We start from the raw sequence: 24,435 nt of genomic DNA on the forward strand, positions 1-24,435 counted from the left end.
TGTAGATGTGTTTCCTTTGTCTTTCACCGACATAATTTATTAATATTTAAAGAAAAAGACATACACAACGAGATTGCATTTTTAGTAAGTATTTAAGCTTTTCTGAGTGCCAATGCACTTACCTTCCCCTTAGTTGTACACGCTGGAGTAGCATACTTAAAATCGTGACTTTTATTCTTTATTGTTTCTGGAGAGAGCGGAGGGGGCAAATTATGCCAATACACTGGGCGACAAATTGTCTAGGAACGACAAATTGCCTTGATGATATGTATATACAATAATTGAATATATGATGACACAATTGGAAGTAATGCAGTTTGTTTCAAAATTAATATTAGGGTTTTGAGACTTTGCAGTATCTATTTCAATTAACTTACAATTATAAATATTATCAAATGAAAGAGTAACTCGGTTTTGTACGCACGCATGCACATGCATTGTTTCCTCTGTCTGCCGTTAGAAAGAGTTAGTAGCAAAGGTGGAGACTAAAGAGCAGAAAGTTTTTAGTGTTTTAATAAAGACTGAATCTGTAGTTACAGTGTAACGCTCTGTGTGAAGAATATTAAGGAGACGCTTGCAACTACTTCCTTATCGTTTGCAGTTGCTACAGGTCTAAAGCCTACAGACCACGGTTTACGTGTCAATTCCGCAAATGAAATATTACTGCATAATAATGATGATTTTGGGGATCGTGTCGTCTTCAGTGATAAATCGACATTTCACCTAAGAGCTAAAGTATATACTCATAATGTTCGCATCTGGCTGTCAGCAAATCCTCAGAAGCTGGTACAGTTTAAACGAGACTCCCCTAAATTGAATGTGTTTTGCGCTATATGGCGGAAAGTTTATTGGACTTTCTCACCTATTGACTAGATGTGTGCCGTGTGACGAATGAAGCTCACATCGAACACTTGTGGAAAAGACTGTTTGAGGTGCTCTTTTATTTGATGTATTGTTAATAATTGTACGTAAATTGTAATAAGTACTACGAAGAATTAAAACCCTGATGTTCATTTTGAACGTACAAGCATCTGAACGTCTCGTCTCTGCCCTACAGAACGCATTATAGAAATTTTCAATAGGATAATTAGGGGAAGTACAGTTGAGGTTTACAGTACACCTTGTTCTCTAAGTGGAAAGATAACTGATTTATTTTTTTAGGTAGAATGAGATATTTTTCATTGACATGCTTACTTTATTAGATGTCGTCACAATACTTAGGGATATATTAGAGGGACAGCAAAGCTTATTTTAAGATAGTTTGTGTGTGTCTGATAGCAGAGTTGCCAGCTACAGAAAATTTTAATTCCAGATTTTAGGGGGACAGTTTGGAAAAAAATCCTTTATTTTCTATATCAGCGTTTCCCAACCGGTGTGCCGTGGCACACCAAGGTGTCGCGAATTGGCCGCTGGTGTGCCGCGAGGAAATGGAAACGTAATTATTAATTCTATGACAACCAAATTGCAAGACATAGGAAAAATGTACATTTCTATTTCACGGGGAACGGACAGAATGGCAGGAGGAGAAAATGGCAGGGGACATAATGCCAGGAAATAATGGCAGGAGGACAAAAGGGCAGAGGACGAAATGGCAGGGGCCAAATGGCAGGAGGACGAAATGGTAGAGGACGAAATGGCAGGAGGATAGAATGGCAGGAAGTTAATTTGAATTGTCGGGTCTTAAACTATATTGTTTCTTGCTTGATAAATTAAGATTTCAGCATACATTTTCAATTTATTCATTATGCTCCAAATTTCGAACTGCTAATAATATTTCAATTGTAATTGACAGTCATCTACAAACACCTTACTACTGCAAGCTTTCTATTCATACCAGCAGTGTCTTAATGAAATAAATGAGTTTTAGTCCTTTTCTTTTATATATATATATATATATATATATATATATATATATATATATATATATATTATTCAAGATCTTTTTGGGTATTATAGAAGGAAGCAGCTTTTGTCTTTATTTCTCACTGTGATCTGTATATGCTCAAATGAAGACAAACAGTTTCAAAAGTTATTGTAATTATTTGCAGAACATTGTAAGTAACAAGCCAGAAAAAAGACAAATACATACATCTTCCATATTAACTTGCGAATAAACTAACCGTGGTATTGTACAAAGGATCAGATATTTTCTGTGGCAAAGACAACGAATTAAAATTGGTCGATTTGACTCGTTCCGAAGTTTTTGTCGAGAGGATATGTAGGATGTGTACTAATTATTTTCTGGTGACTGTCTCTAGTATTTTTAAGTCTATAAAATATGCATAGGGACAAATTCAAGGGAAGCTCGGGGCAAAAATCATCGGAGGAAATAAATTTTAGAGTACTCACAAGAAACACTAGAACTTTCGGTAGATATAGGATATCCCGTTTTCAACATATAGGATATGATTAATTGTATATGTGTAATATGATTAATTGTATATATGTCATATGCAATTTGATAAGGTAATAGTATGAACACAAGAAAAAGCATTTATCAACGTTTAAAGATACGCAAGTCATTACACAATTTACTTTATTAACACTACACTGCTCGCGCGGATTACTATTGTAGTCCAGTAGGTTTCAGTTTTTTGGTATCTGAGGGTTGGCAACACTTGTGACCTTGAGCGGTCGTCTACCTTCCTCCTCCATTTCTAGAACACCATTAGTCCAGTTATAGCACCCAAAGTCAACGCACTGATCTTATACGGGCTGATATTTTCGCATGGACTACTATTGTAATCCGTGCGAGTACTGACGTGATAGTTTGTTTTCTGGCTAACGTTTTAACTGTTCTCGCTTTGAATGTATTATTTCACATTACTCGATCAAATATATGTGATATATATGTTAGTTTAAAATGTTAGAGCAAGAACAGACAGGACAATGGCTAACAGAAACTGAAAGTGACGACGAAAGTGTTTCGAGTATAGAACACTAACGTAAGATAAAATAGAAGACAATGTGTTCGAGTAGTGACCCTGAAGAAAGTGGTAGTGACGATTTGGAAGAAATAGAAGATGAAGAAAGGAACGGTGTTATCCAGGAAGACAGGCTTCACGGAGAATTTTACATTGGAAAGGGCAGAACTACCAAATGGTATATTGATCCAGTGCACCCAAGAAATACGCGAACACCGCGTCAAAACATCATACCTACACTGCATAGTTATTACGCCATGGAACAACACTAAATTTGGAGTTGACATATTGGACAAATTGTGTCACCAGTGTGATACACCAAGGAATTCGCAAAGACGGACACTCACTCTCTTGTTCCACGTATTAAACATTGCTGGAGTAAACAGTCTCATTGTTTTCAAAGCAAATAACAATGATGCTATGATCAACCGTAGAGACTTCCTGCAATCTGTGGCTATGGAACTTATCGAACCTCTTTGTGGAAGATGAAGAAAGAAGAGTATCCGAAAAAGATGTTTCAGGTGCAGTAAGTGGATCTGCCCTGACCACAAGCACACTTTTTGCACTGACTCTTATGACTGAAACACTCAAAATATTGCCTACTTTTGACCTTGTTTTCAAGTTCAAAAGTTAAACTTGCAAACAATTTAACAACTTCTTTTTATTTTTTGTAACATTTTTTAACACTTTAAATGCAAATTTCCTCCTTTATTTCAATTTTTAATGAAATAGCAAGAAAATAAAGGAACATTTACAAAAATATAGTAAATTGCATACGCATTCTAAAGTTTTGGCTTCTAATCCTTTTTGTGCATTAAAAAACAAAATTTTTGCACTGAAATGTGTTCTTTATTGCTTGTAAAAACCCACAAAAATAATGTAAAAATTCCGATTGAATAATCACTAAGATATATATATTTATCAAATGGACTACAATCGTAATCCGCGCGAGCACTCATGTTCCAACAATTTCATGCGAGTACTGTAGTGTTAATAAATATGATTTAAGTGTCGTTATATCAATCTTTCGTGGACTCGTCGTAACCTGGAAGAATTCTGATAAATTCTACATGAATCTAAGACGGAAATCAGGACACAATTTGTACATAAATTTACAAAACGAGACGAGAAAATTTTGATTTGAGACAAGATTTTTACAAACATTTACGACACGAGACGAGAAAACCTGAATTCTCATCTCGTCTTGAGGGCAATGCTATAAGCAAGTAAGTTAGAAATCAAATATGCACGATCATGGTTCCTTTAAGCTGCACTAAGCTGTAAATATACCCAATATCGCATTGGGGGTGAAAGGGAAGCGATTAAAGTGGAATGCCTGATAATTTAAGGTTCCTCATAACTCCAGTGAAATTGAGTAAAAAATCTCTGAATTACGAAAAAAGAAAACGTACAAAATACATTTTCAGGGTAACTCTTACAGCCATTACGTTATTATAAGATTAATGCTACTTCTGAAACTGATTTGATTGAATATGTATTTGGATAACGAAACTACTTTCATAAGTGTTTCAAACTATCAAGTTTGAGAAGAACGAAGTTTGTCTTCCACTGTTGTTATCTCATTGCTCACAGATACCAGTGATGAAATAATTGGTCGAAAATCACGCGACCGCTTCTTACATCAATTCATGAAGAAAATTAACTCCAATATTAGGTACCAAAGTTCAGTATTAACAAAAAAAAAAAAAAAAACACCCAGCCTCTTGCAACCATGCGTAGCACATTTTAATTCTTACAGTTCAAATAAAAATAGGACGGGATAAAGATGATTGCCTTTGTCTTTGAATTTCATATTTGAATAACAATATAGGGCTTTTCAGATAAAGGAGGGGGAGGGGCAGGTTTTATTAAACAAGATCGTACATCTGATATGTTTTAACTATAGGCAACTTGTGCATGCAGGCTAAACTCAGTCTTCTGAAGCCAAACGACAAATACCATTACCAAGTTCAAGAGAATCACGTATCAGCATTACTACAGACACAAAGATACCACTAGGCTCCCAAGTTTCAAAATTACATTGTGTGTGAAAGCATTTAGTAGATTTAATTCTTTGTCACATGATAGCTAGACCCTGAGAGAAATTCAGAGGGAGTCCACGTGAAAATTCTTTCGTCTTAAATAAAAGTTGTACTACTTAGAATTATTATAAAACCAAGATATCAATTGGAAGATGGTTAAAAAGAAATATATTTAAGAAAAAAGTTAAGACATGAATAACTGATATTTACCCTCTTTTACGCTCTTTGTTCAATTTAGCTATATTTATATGCTTTGGTTATTTTGAGGTAGAAATGAATAAATAGAGAACCGTTACCTACTAGCAAACACAATAGGTAAAACCTAAAATTACGAGCCATAGGATTTATAATTTTTGCCAAATTAACTTCCTGCCATTCTGTCCTTCTGCCATTTCGTCCGCTGCCATTTTGTCCTCCTGCCTTTATTTCCTGCCATTATGTCCCCTGCCATTTTGTCCTCCTGCCATTCTGTCCTAAATTCATTCCTTTCGGAGAGAAATCCAGAATTATGCTATGTCTTGCTGTGAGTGCTGGAGCTTCAAACCTCGGTTATTCCTCACTTGGAGAGGTTCATAGTAATGTGAAATAGAAATACACATTTTTCCTATGTCTTACAATTTGGTTGATATAGGATTAATAATTTCGTTTCGATTTCCTCGCGGCACACCGAATTTCATATTACTATGAACGTCTCGAAGTGAGGAATAACCGAGGTTTGAAGCTCCAGCGCTCACAGCAAGACATGGCATAATACTGGATTTCTCTCCGAAGGGAATATACCGCATCTTTAATCTCTTGTTAAAGATGCTACCAGCTCTTTCTACAAAGGCTGTAAAAGTTTTCATTTCCTTTTCTATATCCTACTTAAGTGAAGTAGGATTTTCTGCAATGAACACAATCAAATGTAAGAACAAGTCACAACTGTTAACTCCGGAACACGATGTGAGGGTGTGTTCATCAACTATCCGTCCGCAATTGAAGAGAATTATAAAAGAACATCAATTTCAAGTTGCACATTAATTTTGAATCGTGCACCAGCTTGTTTTAATTATTTTTCAAAAATTGTAACCTTCGTACAATATTAATAAACAATTTTAACCTTCAATAGATATCATTGAAAAATTATTACGTCACTAATATTATTGAAAAATTCTAATCTTCATATAATATTTAAAATTGTAACGTATATTAACCATGTTAATAAATTATAAGATTTATATTGTCTTACTTTTCTGTACATTTTTAATGTTGAGAAAAAGTATTTGCTGTTGTTACGACTATTATTGCTTCTTTATTGTTGCAGACTATTTCATAAGTTGAAATTTTAAAATATCATTCATTTCCTTTCGACAAATCAAACATACATACAAGTTACCTACATTGCTGTTTTACAAGGGATTTATTTGTTTGTTCGTTATTTAGTGATCTTCCTTCTTAGTGAAAGGTTGGATACAATTTTCGAGAAAGAAAATGTACTTAAAAAAAAAAAAACTGAGTCCTATATTTCATTGTAATTGTTTTCTATGTTTAAATTAGAATGAAAATTAAGCATAATGATTTACCACGGGAAAAAAACAGTGATCGAGCGTTCTTCTCTATGAGGAAGAGATCAGTAATCATAGAAAAAATAGCATGGTATTTTATATTTACAGATAATAATAGCTATGAGTGTGCCGCGAGAACTCAAGTTACACCAGTAATGTACCGCAAGTTGAAATAGGTTGGGGAATGCTGGTCGATATTATTTCACTCTTGCTGGCTACATTTGAACAAACGTACCAGTGTCTCAATGCCTCGTCTTTAGCCTATACAGTGCACAATAAAAAGTTTCACTAGAGGTACAGTTGAGGTTTATAGTAAACCGTATTCTGTAAATGGTAAGAAAATGGTGAAGTTCTGAGGTAGAAAGAGATATTATTTTTAATTTCATGCTTCCTTGTTAGATATCGTCATAATACTTGTAGGGTATATTCTTGGGGTAAAAAGATTTATGTTCAGATAGTTTTCGGCTGTCTGGTGGCAGTGTTTCCAGGAAAAATTCTTGGTTTTAGTTGAAAATTCGGAAAAAAATTCTCCTCTATTATTTCCCTCTTGGTAGCTACATTGTATCAAATGCACTGGCGCAAATCCCAGGGGGGACGAGGGGGACATGTCCCTCTCAATCTTGGAGCTGGGGGGACTGTCCCCCCCAATAATCTGACTTAAGAAGTGCTTTTTGGGATAAGTGTGATGATTTGTGTCCGACTGCCACAAAGGAATGTAAGATGAAATTGATTTCTCTTGGCTTCTCCATTTTTTAAAAGAATCGTATTCTGTAGTATTTCAAAGTAAACTTCGTGTTGTAGTGCGTTTAGTAGTCTCATCAATATGTGTTAATTCCACCTCCGCTACTTGGGCACAAATTGCAATAAACGCCAGAAGATGATATGCCCCTCTCTTCATGTTGGAAGGTTGTCTCAGCTGTAGGTACGATACAAATTTCAGGGAAATGGGGAGGCATGTCCCCCCCCAACATTGGAACTGGAAGCTCTCCCAATAATCCGATTTGAAAAGTCACTTTTGCAGATAAGTGTGATGATTTGTGTCCGACTCCCACAAAGGAAAGTGAGATGAAATTTGTTTATCTTGGCTTTTCCATTTTTAATGAAAATGAAGGCGTGCGATTGTGCGTGACTTAACCTGATAAGAAAGTTTATCTCCTCCTCTCCCCTAGGCCCGAGCATACGAAGAGTATATAGACTATCCAATGTCAGTAGAAAACACCTTCTTAAGTAAATGCGCATTTAATCTATTTGTAGTATCAGCCTAGGCATTTACCCATGCTTCGTAAGCTAATTAACTCTATAGCCTATATAACCCGGAGGTTCAATGTCGTGTTCACAAAAGCTCTCCACTGACTTATATCCTTAGCCAACTGGATCCAGTTTCTACTTTGTATTCCTATTTTCACGAGATCCATCTTAATATTGTCTTCCCATCTGCGCCTAGGTCTTCCTAATGGACGTTTTCCGATTAGTCATATCGCTAACATTTTGAAAGCGTTTCTACTTTCTTCCATCCTGGCTAAATGTCCTGACGACCTAAGCCTCCTAGACTTGATGACCCTAACAATGTTTGATAAGCCGTATAATTTACGTAGTTCCTCGTTATGAAGTTTCCGCCAATCCCCATTCCCGTTCCTCTTGGGTCCTAATATTCGTCTGAGCATCTTGTTCTCAAATACTTTCAGTCTATGTTCTTCCCTCAGAGTAAGCGACCATGTTTCGAAACCATATATAACAACAGGCATGATTATCGTTTTATATATTTTAAGCATCAAATTCCTCGACAGAATTCGCGACGACAAGAGATTTGAACTCAAAAATAACACGAATTCCCTGTTTTTAGTCGACATTTAATTTCTTCGTGAATATGATTTTCGTCTGTTAATATTGATCCTAGATATTTGGAAGTATCCACTCACTCATTAAATGTTTTATTTAATATTTTAACGCATTCATAATTTGCCGTATTACGGTCCCAAACGCACTTCCATGTATTTAGTTTTCTTTGCATTTACTTCTAAACCCATATCCCTGCAAGCGCTTAATAAGATCTCTACATTTCTTTCTATTTTTCTTCTATCATCCTCTATTAAATTTACATCATCAGCATATGCCATAACCTGGTGACTCCAATTCAACTCTAGGCCCTGGTTGCTAACTTTGATTTTCCTTATAGCGTTTTCCAGGACAAAGTTGAATAATAACGGCGACAATGCATCTTCTTGTTTCAGGCCATTCTCGACGTGAAAGCTCGTCGCCAAAAAATTACCGGACATTACTTTGGGATTCATTTAAACATGCCTTAATTGATCTAATTAGCTTTTTCGGTATTCCAAATTCTGTAAGAACGATGTACAATGTTTCTCTCCTAACCGAGTCGTAAGCCTTTCTAAAATCAATAAATAGTTGATGTACCGGGCTACTGTATTCCCACTTCTTTTCGAGTATTTGGCGAATGGTAAATATTTTGTCGATAGTTGATCGATTCCGTCTAAATCCACACTGATAATCTCCAATAACTTCATCTGCGTATGGGGTTAATCTTGCTAATAGAATGTTTGACAGGATTTTATAGGATGTTGACAGAAGGTAGATGCCTCGATAATTATTACAGTCAGTTTTGTCGCCTTTCTTGTGGATTGGAACAATGATTGATTTTTTCACTCTTGTGACAATTCTTCCTTGTTGTAGATAAGGAAAATGAGTTTGTGTATTTTTCCCACAATTTTTCGCCTCTAGTTAAAATTAACTCAACCGGAATTTACACCCGGAGATTTGTGTTTCTTTAATTTCTTTATAGAGATTTCTACTTCTATTCGGTCGGGTTCAGGAATATACAGTTCTGCGGTGAGTATCTCCCTTTCTCCACGCACATTAGTTTTTGACTACGTGCTAAGCAAAAATGCTATCCATTTATCCCATCTATTTAAAATGCTATCTGTATCAGTGAAAACTATTCCATCAGCTTTCTTTAATATAAGCATGAGGTTGATAGCCTTCCTTAAATTCGTTGATCCCTTTATACATGTCCCGAATGTTTTTATTTTTACAATTGTCTTCAAGTTCCTAAATTTTATCTTTCAAAAAATCGCGTTTCTTTGTTCTAAAAGTTTTGGAAGTTTCCCGCTTGATGTCTACGAAATTTTGTGTAGTTATTTCATTCGGATTTTGTAGCCAACGTAATTTTGCCTGTTTTCTCTTCTCTGCTAGTTCGAACCATGGTTGGTTCCTGCGTGTTTCCGCGTGTCCCAATTTTTCTTTTGAGAGAGGATACTTCGTAAGCAAAGAAAAGAATTGAATTTCTGGAGTACTTTTCTCCATAATCTTAAGGTTACATCTGTTAACTAAAGAGTATATGACATGCGTCAGATTCTGTAACGATTCCTGTAATGTTATTGAGATTATCATCATTTTGCTCAAAAAAATATTGTTGCGTCATACATAATTGATATTCTTTGGTCATAGTTTTGGGGAAATCATTATTTATATTATTATAAAACATTTTAACGTGGATCTTTATGGATGCCTAATTAGAAGCATACCAATTAAAATATGCATGTATTCAGATTTCAGAATGTGTTCACGGCAGTGAGTTGTAATACTGATATGAACTACTACTTCATCTACATCGCCTAATATATAATATACTCTACAACAGTTAGTCAGATTCATCTACCGTAATATGAATTTCATCTCCCTTCTCTAGAATAATCCGTATTTAGGATTTTGTTTCGAGGGGCTTTCCCCAACAAAAGGAAGGAAGTGGGCAATTGCCCATCTGAGCTTGAGAATTAAATATATTTTAATTTATTCATAAATTAAAGTTATAATGGCAAGAATTGCAGACCGATAAATCCTATATGATATGATACAAAATTTTAGGAGTGAATCTAACCCTTTATTCTATGCATACAAGAAAAAGGAAGCATCCCCTTGCCCTTCCTAATTTCCCGGGCTAATTATTCGCCCGTTTTGATTTTCTTTAATTCAAACATTTTCTTCTTTCAAACATAACTAAACGACATAATTTTCCTTTGTTATAATAGCTAAAGTCCTGTCATGTTGATATCCGCGCAAGTTGGTGTGGAACACCAGTTTCTCTTATCAACTCCTTTTAGTTTTGGTGTTACTGATGACGGCCGACTTGAATCACAACTAACAACGGTCGATAAAGTATGATAGGCGAAATCAAAGAAAGTAACGTCAAGAATAAAAGCCAGAAAAGTAGAAAGTACGAAATAAAGAACAAAAGGATGAAGTTCTTACATGGAATGAAATTTGAAAAATACAGTATTATTTCTGAACAAAGAGCATAAGAAAATGGAAGTCAATGACATTCTTAGAAATGGTAAGAAGGATTATTTTTGTAGGTGGAATGTGAAAAACTAACAAATTTATTTCGGGAAGGGAGGGCTTGAGCCCGATAACCTCCTCCTAAATACGCCACTGAAGACAATCCTGCTCCCCTGATCCTTCACAGCATTGTTTTTCAACTTCATAAATATTTTGGACTTCGCTTATATATATATATATATATATATATATATATATATATATATATATATATATATATATATAAAGAATGGGAACGGTCTCACCCGTCCCCCCAATATTGAAGACAGATTTGCGCCGATGATCAAACGTACTACTGCCAAAAACTTCCTCTTTGGCCTACAGAACGCATCATAAAAAAAAGTTTCAGTAGGATAATTAAAGAAGCTGTAGCCCCAGCGTATCTGTTGATTTTTGCTTCTGAGGCGTAAAAAGTATCACAATTCATGTGTATGATGACAGATTTTTTCTTTCCCTCTTTGGATAGAAGCCAGCGACTTCAGGATTTCACTATACGTTGTCAACTCAACAAATATTTTTGGTGGGACTTAAGCCCATATGGCAGCAGTATTGCTAGATACAAAAAAAAAAAATGAAATTGGGTTAGGGATTTTTTTGGTAAATATTCACCCCTACATTTCCCTCAATAATTTCCCACGCGTTGACAACACTGCAATGAAACTTACACCAAAATATAGCCACATTCATTTTCTAAATAAAAAATTCCTTAGCTATATCAATCAAATAAATTGTTTTGGAGCAATAAGTCACTAGATGAAAATGTAAGAAAAAGCCAAAAATGACCTGGCTCTGAAAGGAATAATCACACAATATAGATAAAAAGAAACAAAGATTTGTAAGTTACTAGGTTTCTATTCAAGTTCTACTGATTATTTCAATAATCTGCAACATAACTCAATAAATAATAGTTGCCAGAAAAAAAGAGACATTTGAAAAAAGAACATGAGAAAGAACGATGTTTTTTCTAATTTAAAAAAAAAACTTCACAGAAAAAACGTTTTTTTACAAGACTAGTTTCGGATAATATTTCAATTGAAAATATCTCCAGTCTCTCTTTCTTTCGGTTAACATGTGCATGATTTGTGCATCTCATCTCTAGATGGAGAACTTTGTGCAAAGAGAAGTCATCACACCCCTTGTTGCAAGAAGAAATTAAATTTAAATTTATTTAATTGTTTTACAGTAGATTTGAACACATGACTTTACGATTTCTAACCTAGCGCCTATAAGACTTATACTATTATCTCACCACTTACGCAGTCTTCTAACTTGTGAGTAGTGTCATGAAAAGATGATCGGAGGGAGAACGAATGAAAAAAAATGATTAAAAAAAATACCATAGAAACTTTCGGTTTGCTGAGTGAAGGTTTAAGTATCCAACTCTTGGTTAGGACAACCCTTTTCAAGAAATCTTGAGTGTGACACAATATTTCTTTTCTACAATAGAAACTTGTCTGTCTTTGTATGTATTCAATTAATTAGTTGAAATCTAAAAGAAGTGGCTTGTGTTTTAAAATAATACATTACTATCTATCAAAAGAATTTTGTCGCGGGTAGACATTGTTTAATCCATCTTGGGATGTTAAGATCAGCCAGTCCATTCAATACTCATCCAGTTCGTAATTTCATTATATTTAACATTGTGGACCCGTTTCAAGTAGCAAATATGAATGAAATAGATAAATATATTTACATTTATTTTTCTATTGCAGTTTACACAACAAGCTGTAAGAAGACAAAAAAGAAACCAGAAAAACCTTCATAGGTTAGCACCTAACGTTAATACAACAAAAGTATTATGACTAGTCCCAGATATTACATTTGTTACATAAAATTCTGTTGTGTATTGTTGGGTGAGTGGATATCAAACTTTACAACGGAAATAGCCATTACATATCTTCCGTTAATATCTCTGCCACACCTGGTTTATGATCCTTTTTTCTAATGATTATTAAAAAAAGAACAATTAATAGAAGGCAACACTTCAATCATTTAAATTTGAGGCTGACCACGTAATCCTTCTGCTTCACTACTATGTCTAATTAACGTTTGTTTAGTGGCGGACATAAGTAGTTGACCAGGAAATTGCGATTGCTTTGGAATCAAATGCAGAGTATGAGCATTTAATCTATCATATCTGTAGTTTGGTGTGAAGACGAAACAAAATTGAGGACCAAAGTTATAAAAACAACTCAAGTTAGTAACATAAAATATGTCAACCAAAGCTTTTATAATTACTTATGGATATTCTAAAAGTTAGTTTATTATTAGCCTTAATATGCACTGATATTCATTTATATTTATTATATTTATATTCCTTAAAGCTTACACTAGAATACTTTGTACTTGAAACTGTAGTGGTACGCTTTCGGTTACAATTTGGTTCTGTACAGGTTTGTATCTCTGCATCAGTAGTTCCCCACAAAGTACTATATAATGAATTTTAAGTTCAAACGTTTCGAATATTTTGAGTTAACACGTTTTAGGCAGAAACACAGGTATGTTTTCGTTTCATGACGAATTGTCCCTAAAATGAGCTCCGAGGGTCAAACGTAACCCCTGGCACCGCATTATGAAGTGAAAAATCTTGAGATGAGCGCGTATGCTTGAACGAATGTACATGCCAAGTGTCGCCCATCACTAGAAAGTGAATATAGCAGAAGAATGAAATGAAGTAAAGAAATGCTTGTGAGTTTGTTATAAAATTACAAAAATGCGAATGCATTTTATCTGATTCCAAAAGGTTATTGTCGATTATACACATTTAAAGGAACACCCTGATTAGCCAAATTAGAAAGAATTCAACGATTTATCCCTTCACAAGTGAGGTTTCTTTTATCGCGTCCGTGGCGAAGTCGGAAGAGAACATGTGGTTGGTGGTTCTCGTCCATCCCGGAGGACTGTTTTTTCTACTTTTTAATTTCTTTTTTGCACTCGCCTTAATATAAGCAAATAACGCATATTAACAATTTAACATACTTTGGAATATAATTTATGATTCGTTGGCGTTCACTCGCGTCTCTGTCTCTGGTGGGCCAATGCTATAATTTTCAAAAAGTTAGGGGCCACCGCATAGAGACGCTGTGAGGCCACCATGTTTTTGGGGAAATGACGCTAGTTGCCCATTGATGGTCCATTATTATTATTATTATTATTATTATTATTATTATTATTATTATTATTATTATTATTATTATTATTATTATTATTATTGTGAGTTTAATGGTTCACCCTGTATCATGAAGGTTAACGTTATCTTTATGTTTTTATTCAGTCGTAGACAACTCAATACTGGAACTTGAGTCCTTCAATCTATACTAGCTCCTTCCAGTGTGCATTGTGTTAGACAAACGCCTTGTGCGTGTGGTTTTCCTCCCACTTTCTTCATTCCACTAGATCAGTGCATACAAAAACCTAGGTTTAATTTATCGGATAGGACAGGATTTCTACAAAGCATTAACATTTATAAGGTTGTATGTTTCGTATGTGAGGTCAAAATTAGAATATTGTTGTACTGTTGGGACACGAATTGCACTAAATACTATGATTTAATACAAAATATACAATTTTTAATTGTTATAAATCCTTGCATACAAGAAAACCGGTTTCCATCTAAAGTATGTAACATATGGGGAATTAGTAATAAATTTCAATTTTAAAACATTAGAAAACAGGAGATGGGTTTTTCATTTGTTGTCCTTACATAAATTTTTAAACGGTAAAACTGATTGTCAAGAATTAGTTAAGTACGTTTCCCAACAGGTAAGACTAGAACAGAAAATACTGGGACATACTAGTGTCGAAAGGCAAGTAATAACATATTACATAAGTCTCCACTGAGTGCTTCATATAATAAATATGATTAAAGGTCATGTAGTAGATGCGTTTAGTATGACAGAAAACAAGTTCGATAGAATTGTCAGGCAATAACTTACCTATAATTAGACGACCTATATTTGTAATTTTGCCGAATGTTAAGGGCGTTTTTACAAATTTTAATAAAATCTACGCTCATATGGAATTTGTATTTTATATTATTATTACTATTATTATTGATATTATATTACTACTATTATTGATATGATATTATTATAATTTTTATTATTATTATTATTATTATTATTATTATTATTATTATTATTATTATTAGTAGTAGTAGTAGTAGTAGTAGTAGTAGTAGTAGTAGTAGTATTGAAGATTTGAGACCTCAATATTACGTCATATTCTAACAAGATTGAGGTCATTTTCGGGCTGTTTGTGTGGTACTCCTATTCACATAAAATTGGAGACCTGTTCAGACCCTAAGTCCAAAAAAGTAAGCCTAGATACGTCAGAATTATAGCAGATTTATACAGAGGGAATTGCATTTTCCTTTTGAGCCGCTTTGTCTTCTTAAAGATCTTGTGAAATGTGAAGACTGAGAGTTCGAAAGTAGGTCTCAGATATCTTATTTATTTTTATCACGAAGAAATGATGAACTGTTTGAAAGTATAATACTTTTTACGTGTAAATTTCAAATGTAATGATTATATACTAAATTGCTGTTTACTGAACTATATTGCATGTTTGTTTACATTTTGCTCAAAAGAAATATTTATACGATTTCTGAATTTAAAATCTGCAGAGTAATCAGTGACACTTGGATGGGTGAAACTAGACTGAAATAAATGGAAAGAAGCATACTGAAAATGATAGGAAAAAGCAAAAGAAGATTTTTCTTACACTGTCTAACGGTGAATTGCCTTATAGGAAATATTTTGGAAGGATTACTATCTAAGCCATAAACCCTAAAGATGAACCTTATGATTTCATGAATTGTTTGATAAACATGTTACTTTTTCAGATATTACGAATCAAGATCTTAAACGTGTGATGTCATGTTTTTATTTGTCTTATGAACAAAGACGTTTCAATTTTAAGACCGAAAGAAAAGAAATATTTTTCATGTAATTATACATGAGAAGTATCAATATTGTAAATGGTAAAAATTTTCCTAATTACCTAAACGGGAATCGAACCAAGGACTGTTTAATTTCAATACGAATCCTCACGCCTCTACTCTAAAACGACTCTATTATATAAGAGGAAAACATGCTTGTTTAAGTAGCAAATTGCACAAGTTTACGATTCAATGCTTTTAAATAGAAGAAACACTCTGATTTCAGTCATGATAAAATACTAGAGTGCAGAGAATTAAATTTAAATTGGAAAACAAGCCATACAAGAGACCATCCTACATTACAAGTCCATTTTATTACACTATTTGTATCTCACTTGCTTTTTACACACTTTATTAATCCAGCATTTAATGCATATTTATTTCTAAATGAAACTGAAACAAAACAAAACCTAAAATTCACTTTGCAAGATAAAAAATGTATAGCAATATGAATAGTATTCAAATGAGTACAAGGAAATAATATGTATACAAGTCCCGAAGTACTCATTTGAGTGCATGGTAATTTTTACTCAGTTTTGAAATGTACACAACGTCCGAACCACAAGTAATGTTTGTATGTCATGAAGGTACCATTAAACTACAAGAAAACCTTTTTAAACCATACCGAAGGTAAATAAAATTATATACTCACGTTCTTTTTTTTGCCATGACCATCGATTCTGTTCTCTCCTCCTTCAGTATGTCTTCTGAATCTTACACTGTATGCTCAATGCTGCCCACTGGTAGTCGTAGAGAACACTAAATGTCTTCTCGAATGGCTACTTGAGTAGCAGAACGTATAAGGGTGATAAAAACATATATTTACGAAATATTAAAATGAATATACTCAAATGAACATTCGGGGACAGTATATATATATATATATATATATATATATATATATATATATATACAGATGTTAGACAAAAAACGAAAACATTTGCAAAAGTGTGTAAATTTTATCTATTATAGTGTGGTGGGGCCTCCTTTTGGGTCCAATACAGCTTGGGTTCGACGTGGAATGGACATATACAGTTCTTGAAACGTTTTGTGTGGAATTGTGTACTTTTTCTGGGCAACATGTGATATTTCTTTAAATATGTACTAGTCTCTATTACTATGGTAGAAGAAGAAGAAGACAAAAAATAATTATATTTTTAAAAACAAGGTTTTCGTGTATCTATTTTGTTTGTTTTCGAAACCATGACGATAGGTTGAATGTCGACATAGAAACATAGCTTCTGTAAGCCATAATATAACTAACATCAGAGAGATCTCGACGAGCATAAAAGGTATAATAAACGACATTTTGGTAGCATATTAATTTTGTTTACTTCTGTGGCTCAATATATATCTAAGGATCAGGGTTATACAACATCGATTAATAGTAAATAGTTTTATTATTCGTTCTAACGGAGCACATGATTTTGAATCTTTGTAAAAACTCCAATTTTTTTAGGAAATGAGAGTGAGTGCCAGATTAATCAGAAAAGTCAAAAGAATTAATACTCTGATGCGATTTTGATGTGGCAGTGATTACCCTAAGGTTACAGCCTTTCTTATAAAAATCACGTGAAAAATTTACGATAAATATTGTTAGCAGGAACATACCGGAAAATATATATTTTCGATGAATTCATATGAACTTTTATGCTGTTCTTCTAAAAAGGTATGAGAGTTGCCAATTTGGATGGTATTTAAGTAACGCACCACCTAATGGGAACACAGGAAGCAAAGGATTTGATTTTGTTTTATAAAAATGCCAACTTTCTCTAGAAATAAAATGCCCATCAGATTAATTAGAAAAGTCACAGCTTTAATATTCTGATGATCATTCCATGTGCATATGGGTCAACGCTCGCCCCTTCCAAAAGTAATATCAAAATGCACGATAAATATCCTTAGTAAATATCTTATGTATTTAATCATTATTGCAGAAAAATTGAGCTTTTTAAAATCTTAAATCTAGTGTAAATAATTATCTTCTACCACTGTAACAGATTGTTCATATAGCTTTCTTGTGATTGTGCCACTGGAATATAATAAAAGAATATATAATTCTTGAAAATCAATTGGGATTCTTGTTATAGTACAAGATGAAACGCACAAGTCAGCAACTTATTTATTGTATACTTAATCAAAAGGAGCTCGAAAAAGAACATAAAGTGACAATGGAAAATGTCGCGCAAACTACTTAAAATCTTTAAGAAAGCAACATTTTAAAAGTTACATGTTCAGTAAGTTAACTTTATAATTCAATATTATTTTCTTTATTTGTAAAACGTACGTGTCTTTTTCATACTTGTTTCAGAATAACTCTACGTTCCTACTTTCCAGATAATAACCTACTCGTATATACTGTACACGTAAATGCATCAAAAAGTCGTATACCATGGACTGACTTTTGTAGTACAATCAAATGCCTGTAATGCCACGCGAGATATACGAATCATTTCTTAAAAATTATTCTTCCTAACAACAACAGTTTGTCGCTCTATTATCGCCAAAACTTAAAAATAGATTTAGCCTTGGTATAGGACAGATAATTTCAATTTACATATATGATTTTTATATATATATTTTTGAAAGAACAAGGTAATGAGAAGCAGAAAATTGGTTCGGTTTGGTTTCGGTTAACCGTTAGAAAATGAAATATAATACATTCGTCGCATTCAATTTCCCACGTTTATGCATGCCAGGTTAAGCGAAACAATGTTAAAGCAAGTGAATTGTGAAGGACAAATTGATTTAATGAGAACATGGAAGGTAACAGGAGTGTCTCGAGAAATCCCACGTGCACGGTGTTGTGCACTTCAAGCTTTCTTGCCTTGGGAACGAACCAGGTACTACACCGATATGATATTTCGCTTGTCGGGTTCTCTTGTTGTATCCTCGTGGGAGAACCTTTGAAATTTTAATTGTTTTCGATGTATGTGTTCGTGTCCCTGTCTTTCAAGGTTAAGCGAACAGTGAAACGAGTTTAATCTAGTAGAAAATAGACACAAATTACGGAGATATTTTCGGTAAATGAGAAAAATTAATATTGGTCTGAAGCACTAGTTTCTGGTTAAGGTAAAATGACTCTCAAAACCACTTTCTCCTTCATGCCCTTGCGTGTTTTTGTGCTCTTTTGATTCTCTTTTGAATTTTCTCCACTATAGTATCTTTTCAAGACTGAAGTCAGAGAGTTTCGTCCTTATTAAAACTTTGAATCGTAAACGTGTGAAATTTGCTACTTAAACAAGTCAATTTTCGTCTTACTTAACAGAGCCGTCTTAGACTAGAAGCGCGAGAATTTGTTTCGTAATTAAACAGTATCTCTTATAAGGCAATTCACCCTTAGACAGTGTAAGAAACAATTTCTTTTCCTACCTCCTATCATTTTCAGTATGCTCATTTGAACCTATTTCAGTCGAATTTTACCCATCCAAGTGTCTCTGATTATTCTATAGATTTTAATAGAGAAAACATAAATATTTCTCTAGAACAAAATGTAAACAAATAGGCAACGTGTACAGTAAACACTAATTTTAATATAAATTCATTACATTTGCAATTTACATATGTAAAAAGTATTACACCTTAAGTACTTGATCACATCTTCATGTTAGAAAATAAATAAAACGTCTCAGACCTAGTTTCGAACTAGCGTTATTCAAATTTCACAAGTTCTTTACGAATATAGAACGGCTTAACACTTTTGCCTACCTCTTTTTAAAAAAGATAAACCGATCATACCTCATACCTCAGTTTCCTGATCAACCCGAGTTTGGTCACATACAGGTCCTCTTTGACCTTTTCTAAATTCTACAGGGACAAAAACACATACATATCCAGGTTAGTTAAAATTGAAAATGCTCTCCCACGGGCAAGGAACTCGTGAACTCATACACGAAAGTCGGACGTCCTTGCCACCAGACCAGCAGTAAGGGCTACTGGCGACATATGTGCGGCTTGCAGCTAGCGCTTATAAAAAGAACAAATAGAAAATGCAATTTCAACTTTATATATCTGCAAAATTCTGACTGATCTAGGTTTACGTTTTTGTTGTTAGTGTCTGAAAGAGTTTACAAGTTAATGTGAACATGACTGTACCATTGAAACAGCCCGAAAATGTCCTCAACCTTGTTGGAAAAAGATGTAATATTTAGGACTCAAATCTTTAGTAATAATAATAATAATAATAATAATAATAATAATAATAAGAAGAAGAAGAAAACAAGAACGTGGTGATCTATAGAGAATACAAATTCCGTATGAAGATAGATTGTATTAAAATTTGTATAATCGCCCCTAACATTAGGTAAAAGTTACAAAATAATCTGGATTGAAGAGAAATGTCCGTACCACCAGGAAACCCTTCATACGTTACCACCAGGAAACCCTAAGTTTTTCAGTGTGTACCCTTCGTTCGGTCCTTTAAGTAGCTAAGTGTTGAACGAACGTTTTACGGTAAACATTTGTGTGGAAAATATAGCTACTGAACTGACAAGGGCCATACGAAAATTTATGTTTTAAGGTTTACGTTTCATGATTAAGACTGCTAAGCTAAAGAAGAGGTCTTTGGTGCGAATGAAATAAATTGTTGAATGAAGAAAGTAGGAAGAAATAGAACCCCGAGAATACTCCAACACAATTGCACACTTGTGGGAAGCTGGCATAGATCGAGGGACACAAAGTCCAGAGCTGACTGGCCTATGGCTCAGTAAAAATAAAACCTTTACTACAAAAATTAAGCAAAGACCATAATTTGATAAGCTCAAAGATACAGAGTAAAAAATACATACAAAATTCAGTGTACAGAGTAATTGTTACTTAAAGCATGTAAATACACTATTTCGAGCATCGAGATAAGACGAGACATATTTACGTTACTTTTGTTTTCGTCTCGATTCTCATCTTGAAAGCGAGACGATAATTTGAATTAGCCTTGTTCCGTCACGAATCTAAAATGTTCATTTTCGTCTCGATTTTCTTTATTGTTTTAGTACATAGAAGAGAATACCTGTTCTCCTGGACAACACTAAACAAAACTGCAATATTATTGGCAAATTTCACGTTTCTGCTTGTAATCGTATGAGCTGAGCGATAATAAACTCCTAGCTCTTAATCTTTTACGAGATAATTATTATTATTGCTGAAAATTTGATACTTCAAGTATTCAAGTATGTTAAGATAATAAAAAAGGTATTTCATCGCCGATAAATTGTCAGGAAAATTAAAAATTTAAAAAAGTTACCAGCTGGGGATGCGACTCGAGTAACTTCAGATTAATGGTCAAGCTCCTTGACTACTGAACCGCGATCACTGCGCAATGAGTTGCGTTTCTTTAGTGTGTTTACGTTAGATTTCTTTGCCTATAGTTACAAAGTTATACGTTATTTTTCGTCTTTCGTATAACTTTTATTATTATATAAGGTAGTAATCTTTAGCAAAGTTTATATTAGTAACTCGAGTTGTTCTTAAACCCTTGTTTCACAATTTAGTTTCCCCTTCACCCCGAACTACAACATGACAAATTTAATTCTCATACTCCAAAGCAATCAAGCAATCGGTATTACCTGGTCAAGTATTTTTATCCTCAACCTTTCATAACATCAATTTCAAGAACGGTTTTAAACACAACAACAACCAAAAAAACATGTTGACAGTTAGAACTGTATTATTTCACCTCATTCAGTTTAATTAATTCAATACATGCAAAGGCACACAGGTTTTTAGCGTAGAAGAGAAATATTGTGTCACACTAAGGATTTCTTTAAAGTGGTGTCCTAACCGAGACTTGGACACATAAACCTTTGTTAGGCAAGTAACTGTGTTTATTTCCTGTTATAAAAAAATCATACTTTTGAGTCCATTCTTTCTCCCAGCAACCATCATTTCATGACAACTCTCAAGTTTGGAGATACTTGAAATAGTGAAAGAATAGTCGAGGTATTATAGGAACTAGGTTAGAAATCGTGGGGTTGTGGGTTCAAATCCACTGTAAATCAATTTAAACTTTTATTTTTTCTTCTTGCAAGATATTCTCTTTACTCAAAGTTTTCTATCTAGAAATGAGATACAAGAATCATGAACATGTTAACCGAGAGAAAGAGAGACTGCAGTCATTTCTAATTAAAACATTATCCGAAACATTCATCAATATTCATATTTGGTTATGTTTTAGTTGGTTTTTGTTTATTCTTCTTTACGAAATTACAGTTCACCTTCACTTAAAATATATCAAGGGATAGTGAATGATATGTTGCGCCATATTAGAAGAAGGAACGCGTATTATTTTGATATCGTAAATGTTTCTAATAAAAACATGCCTAGATTATTAATTGGCGATTAAATTACACGAACTCACGTTATATGCACACAACATATGGCTATTTGTCATATTGCAAATATATGACATGTTTTTTACTGATGCAAACTGAACTGATACACACTGCATATCATGTTTTTACTTTCTTAGAGTGCCTTTCTTTTTTGATCTTCTTTTTCAGTTTTCTTTTTCTCTTTCATTTTCCGAACACACTGGTAATCAGAAATATAACTTCAGAAAATATTCTCTCTACCTTTAATGTGTAAATGAATAATAATAATAATAATAATAATAATAATAATAATAATAATAATAATAATAATAATAAAAGTAATACGTTTAAAAAGATAAAAACTGCGATAGTTTTGCTGATAAAACTATTCTCGCAAAACAAAGATGGCAGTGAAATCACCTCAATCTGACATGGACTAATTGCAGTTCATTAGGAAATTATACTATCGTGAGCGTAAATTACAGTGATCAATGGTTTTCGACTTGTTAACAGACTAACTTGAATTATAAAAACAAATATTTTTAACTGGAATAATTCAGGATTTTGACACATTAACCACACAACATTTGCTCATAAATATTGAGTGGTTAATGCAGTACTTTTTTTAGGAGCCTAATATTATGTACCCGTATTATTCAAGAATTCCAGGAGGACAATCGACATGCAGTTGCTATTCCTGTTTAATGACGCTCCATAATTAAAGGACATAACTCACCTACCTTTGGGAATCAAGAAAATCTAAATAGTCTAATTTTATATTTCAATCAAAGAAACGTTCAAATATAAAGCGGTAGTACTTAATAAAATACTTACCTGAAAGAAACATTGGGTTAGGTCCAGTTTTAAATCCAGTCAGACGTGGTTGCCAAAATTACCTGAGACACGTCACTGTAAAAGGATGTCCATGGTTGCAATTATGTACCACTCGAGACGTATTCTTTGGGGCTATAATTGTGCAGTAGTGGTTGTTCGGAAACATTGAATATCGGCTCTTCTCAAGCAATTTATGACAATTTTGAGCTATGCATTATTTAACAACTGTTGTATTACATAGTGATGTTTATGTTTGAACATGTCAGTCGGAGCATTCATAAAGCTCACGTACTCCCAGAGACTTTTACAGTATTAACGTGCAAGTACCTTCCTCTACAAACAGCATTGAAAAAAGCTCTATTTACGTGTCTTAGGATTAGATTTAGTCCCAAAAGAGCCTAACGTCTTGAAGACGGATGAAGCACAACAGTCGAAAATATCGGATCATTATTGAATATTTTAACAGAAGGATGCACTTGCTAGAACGGCTAGCAAGGACACGCTCCCTAACATCTTGTGAGCTCAAAACGAACAAGTTATTAGTAGATGTTGGTCACTTATGCAATGTACTGTATGCTTTCTGGAGTGACGTTGTGTTTATTTGGATGGAACGTGAGTGATAGATCTATTTCCCATTCTTTTCTACTAGAAATTCAGCTGTGGATGAAGTAAAAAAAGTTTACTTATTATATACCTTCGCAACAAAATACTATAGTAACACTTTATTATTAGTTTCTTTCTAAGTCTTTTGTAATGTAGTCAAATTGTTACGATATTTCCTGGTCACTTATGCAATGTACTGTATGCCTTCTGGAGTGACGTTGGGTTCATTTGGATGGACGATAGATCTATTTCCCATTTTTGTATACTAGAAATTCACCTGTGGATGAAGTAAAAAAGTTTATTTATTATATACCTACGCAACAAAATGCTCTAAGTCTTTTGTAATATAGCCAAATTACTACGATATCTACAAATAACCAGTATGTAGGTTGGTTACCTAGAAATGAATGTCTTTACATCATTATCATTTACAATATTTAACATTTATGTACAACATTGAATGTATATATGGTCGTATGGTGGTTTGTGTGTGTAAGAGAAAAGAGACAGAGAGAAAAAGGAAATGAAAGTAAGTTTTTAAATTCCGATTTAATAATATCTCTGAAACTTGATTCCTTTCTTTTAACAGGTATTCGTGCTTTCTCCATACGATTCTCCTCAAAGCATTCTTCAAAAGATAATTTACGATAAAGCAGGGTGCTTCAATGTGCATACTACAGAAGTACTTGCTACTATTAGTTCTCCGGATGTCCGCGGCTTAACTCCACAGCAAAGAAAATGTTACTTCAGGGAAGAGAAAAAATTGACCATTAGCCCTGTATACACGAAATACCAGTGCACACTTCAGTGTTCATACGAACGAAGTATGGAGATATGCCAGTGTTCGCCAGTAATATTCCAAGTTCATGGTAAGTTTTATTAATAATATTA

This window comes from Thermobia domestica, chromosome 7 (genome assembly GCF_964235325.1).
Source record: "Thermobia domestica chromosome 7, izTheDome1.hap1.1, whole genome shotgun sequence".
Taxonomy (NCBI): Eukaryota; Metazoa; Arthropoda; class Insecta; order Zygentoma; family Lepismatidae; genus Thermobia; species Thermobia domestica.